At 35.5% G+C, this 4708-nt stretch overlaps 1 non-coding gene across 1 annotated transcript; it reads right to left on the bottom strand.

Annotated features, from left to right (window-relative positions):
• Window positions 1-1297: 1297 nt before the first annotated feature.
• LOC112841005 lies at window positions 1298-1366 on the bottom strand. The gene has a single exon (XR_003212662.1). It is a non-coding gene; the product is annotated as a small nucleolar RNA SNORD123 (small nucleolar RNA).
• Window positions 1367-4708: the final 3342 nt, after the last annotated feature.

Here is a 4708-nt window from a genome sequence, read left to right as displayed (position 1 = left end):
AAACATCAATTGAACAGAACTTCTAACTTTTATCGCTGCTATCAAATGATCTGATAGGAAGTGTACGGCTGGAAAAATGGATCTATTGCAATATGGCATGCACCGTATTAAGTTGCTGACTCTCTTACTTCCTACATAAACCCTCTTGATAAGTACATCTAGCTTATTGTGCTCCCTATGAGTCTTAGAAAGGGCAGAGGGCATGTGAGATTTTGGTCACATAAATATGCTGTTTGCTCTTAACTGAAGTGATAAATGAACTCCCATTAGACAATCAAACTCTTTATAGGTAAACCCACTTCTGATTAGTCTTTTTTTGTTAATTCCAACTTAATTTATGTGCATTTTTTTGTGTATTTAAGATATGTTTAAAGCAAAACAAGAATGTTCATATGTTGCTTTTCTCCAGTTTACATAAATCAATTTTTTAACACTGACTTAGATATTGGCCTACTTGGAGAATTTACCATGAAATTCTTGTGCACAGACAACTCCACTGTCACTAGGTAAACTTGTTTTAGGGCTCCTAATGCTAGATCAGTGACATACAAATGTCTAAGTTATGAGAACTTCACATTTGGTTAAAATTCCTTCTAAAAATTGTGGTAGCCCAATGAAAACAGGAGTTAACGCCAAATATCTTCTCTACCCATGCACCCTCAAAAAGGCCAGCACAAAAACCTGAAGTCTAGATGAGCTGTATATCCTGTGCTTTAGACCACTTGGCAGTGAAAAGGTCATATATATATATGCACTCTCTATCCAAATTCCCCTTGTACTGCTGGGTGATGTAGTAACACAGGAATTCAATATTAACGATTATGGACGCTCAAACAGAGAGGACCAACTAATGGATGTCTTGGGGCTAATATCCAAAAAATAAAAGCTTACAGTAGTCTATACAAGAGAGTTTTTTAAGGCAGAAAAATATATTACCATGCAAAGTAGAGGGGGAAAAAAAGCAAATATATTTTTACGTATTAATTTAAAAATCTGTGAATCTAGATTCAAATTTAATAGTACTTATGCCTTAGGGTTGTAACTTTTCATTATTTCAGTCTAAAATCTGACCTATTTAAGAGACCAGAGTTATTAATATTTCTTATTTTTTCTACTCCTCAAACTTTACAACTGGATTTCTCCAAGGCATTCTTCATTCTCACTCCTGTCTTCCTCTTCGTTTTGAAAGTATCAGTTCGGGGAATTGGCTGAAAGATATAAAAACACACACATAAAAATTGTTTGACTGATGGTATTTATTGTAAAATATTCTTTTTCTTTCTGGAAGAGATATGAAGGTGAATCAGGAAATGGATGGCTTTTTCAGATCACATGAATCAGTACCCGAGAATTCATCATTTTCACCAAATATCTGTCTACTTTTAGGGATCTGAAGCTGGATGGCCCTTATTTAGAACTCTCATAACAACTTCTTTAAGTGCCTTATTTGTCAGAGACTTTAATCAAAAGAAAGAGGCAATTACTAAAATTTGGCTCACAGATTTATAAGTGCAAGTGCATATTTATTTATATTTATTATATAGCTCTGTTGAAAATATCATATTCATAAAAATAAAAAATTTTGTTTATAAAGAGCCTTAATAATAGAAATGCCAGGAGAAATATTACTTTATTCTCCCTTTTAATCACAAATAGTAAATATAAATTAATGAGAAGAACACCTAGTTCTCAAAAGCCGAGTAATTTAGAATCTCATCTAGCTTTTCCTAATTCATGGATATTATGGAAACTAGTCAGTTTAAGCTTTATATACAGCACATTACATGAGACAATAATTTAATGGAAAACAGCAGAATTTTCAACTCTTAACATTTATATCCCTATGATTTAAAGCAAGTGTTGCAATGGCGTGTTTTGCAAAGACAATTAATATTATGATCAGTCTGACCTTGTCCTGTGTCTGCTACTGGGCATAAACAGCTACAGCCTTGCATGGTCTGCTTTTTAACAGTGTACTTCCCTACCAGACTTATCTGAGGATAAAGATGGCAAACTTAAATCCTCTGGGTTATCTGCTTTCCTGAGATGAAGATGCCATTCCTATTTTTACATATAAGAACACTGGGAGTTCCTGGTATTTCAATATGGCAGACTCATGATGATCCAGCCTTGGAAGGTGATGTTGCTCAAGGCAGTAGGGAATGCTAAGGACACACTCAACTCAGGGCAAATACTTTCCTGAATCTCAGTGGGAAAGAAGGAAGAAACAGCAATGTAGACCTGGTGATTAATTCTCTCCTTCACTTAAGGAAGCTAAATTCAAGACAGTAGATTGTACAAACTCTCTATTGTTTAGCATTGCTCAGGAAAGGGAGCTTGTTCATATGCACCATGCTCCTGCCTGGTCTGCTCTGGAAAGGCTCTGGTCACTAATACGGTTTCTCCTAAGTAATAAATTATGTGGTTAAAATACCCAAAGGTTGGCAATTAACTGTGAGACTTCAAAGTTTTTCTCTGCTTGTTTCTCATGAATTAAACAAAAATAAGTAATATTTTCAATGGTCTGGAAAAATACATGCGATGGGAATAAAGCCTTTGAACTCTGTGATTGTGAAGCAAGCAAAGTTGTTTCCTTATGATTCAAGCATAGCTCAAAGTTCAATTTTGCTGAAGCTAACTCCTTCCTCCTTTTCTGTGTTTTTTGTTTTGTTTTGTTTTGGTTTGGATTTTTTTTGTTCGTTTTTGTTTTTTTTTTCCCTTTTAACCCAACTTGATCTTTCAGTTTACTGTATCTGCCTTTGTTTTTCTAAACAAAGAAAAACATACTATCCAAGGTGCTTTTGATGGGTAATGTGAAGACAGGCCTTCCTTCATACCATGGCTTTCCCACCTAAAAAGATGGAAGTCCACCCCCTTCCCTACTTTCTAACACTCCTTGTATCCTGCCACCACAGGGAGGAGCTAAAATCTTGGCTTCCCACCAAACTGGCCAATAGCCTGAAGGTACTGAGCAGCCTTTCCTCTTCCAACTGCACTACCTTACTGCTTTCACATGCTGCTACCCCTTAGCATGCTGGGCTCTATTTTTTTGGAAGGAGAGATTAAGAATTAGTAACAGTGAGAAATATAATGTCAGGAAAATACAGGGCAGAGGAGGAGGACAAGCTCCATACTGGAAGGAAAGCTGGCTGAAATGGGACTTGGTCTGCTGAGTGTTTTGTTTTCCCCTTCCAGATAGCGGAGCTTCTCCTGCTGCTTTCTCCCCTACGGCCAGCATAATATTCCTAGATTATGCTAGAATATCCTAATTTATTTTGGATATAGTAACACACTGAGGCTTTGCCTGGGATCAAGACACCAACGTGCAACTTGTACAGACACAAAAAACCCTCAGCCCCTACATGGAAGAGTACGTCTGGGGGCATTGCGTCACCTAAAATTGCTGGTCTCACTCATCTGATTTAACTCTGCACTTAGACATAGCTCAGAGCTACACGTAACATTAAAAATGTTACATTTTGTAGCTTTATTTCAAACATAGTTACTCTCACAGGCAGTTTCATACCTCTTTGCCCTTGAGCTTCTCAAGTAAAATTAAATAAAATTAAGCATTGACATTACTGTTCTTCTGTGAAACTGGTAGTTAGCTGTAAAGCATATGACTTAAAAGTTCTGGGAATGATGCAGTCAATATGATTCCAGTGGATTTTTTCTTAGGATGTACTGTACATCATTAAAACATTATGATATAAAGCTATAAGTGTTGTGAGTTTTGGGGGCATGTTTCTTTGTTTGAGATTTTTTTACTTATATGTGCATTGTTTCATAGCCAAACTGCAGAGAAATTGTTAGAGGCTAACATATACATCACTCCAGGTGCTAGAATTTTGATGGTTTTTTTTGCTGGCAGTTGCTTTTCCATACACACTGTTTACTTTTCATAGATAAAGTATGGATGTTTTATTTTTTTTCCCAGCAGCTGGAAAAACAAATATACCTCCTCTTTAAAAAGAAACTCTGAACTCTTTTTAACAGGTAGAGATACATAAAAAGTGTGGGACTTGTTGATGTGAATAGATATGTCTTAAACCTACTCCAAACAAGTTAATGGAGTAGATATGTGAACCTTTGTATATCTACACTTACTTTGATGGCAATTTTTAGGTGTAAAAGGAATTCTTTTATTTTCTATACAAGTATTTTCTGCATCAGAAGGAAATCACACGGGAAAGTGATCCTACATAAATATGCATTACTGTAGTGGCTTTTCAAACTCTATTGTTACAAATAAGGAAACATCCTTGACTGTCAGGGTTGCATGAGTTTAATAAAAAAAAAAAAGAAAAAGAAAAAAAAGTTTAGCCCTTACTATTTGCCCTTTTTTTTTTTTTTTTTTTTTTGTACCTACCAACAAGCAATCAGAAAGAGTGCTCCAAATTCCAGGTCTTCATTTTTAATGATAACTTCAAACTTTCATTAATGTTTCTACTTGAATAAGTTTCTTTTATATCATAGCCAAAGTCATGTTCTCCCTTGAGCTGAATGTTTAAGGCAATTTGGATTTGCAGCATTTGGCTTGCTGATAAGTTTTGATTCTAGTTGTTTTAATTAGGTATGTTTTTATAGGATTACTCTAGCATGAATCAATTCCACAGCTTTGTTTGTTTTAATAAACTCTTACTGCTTTTAGTCTTCTAAATGGAGGTCTTGCTGCGAACAAAAGTCAGTTTCTCCCTGCAGTTTGTAG

This window comes from Manacus vitellinus, unplaced genomic scaffold (genome assembly GCF_001715985.3).
Source record: "Manacus vitellinus isolate BGI_N305 unplaced genomic scaffold, ASM171598v3 scaffold_17_pilon, whole genome shotgun sequence".
Classification (NCBI taxonomy): domain Eukaryota; kingdom Metazoa; phylum Chordata; class Aves; order Passeriformes; family Pipridae; genus Manacus; species Manacus vitellinus.
Note: the sequence above shows the minus strand (reverse complement) of the source record. Positions and strands in the feature narration are given on the sequence as shown.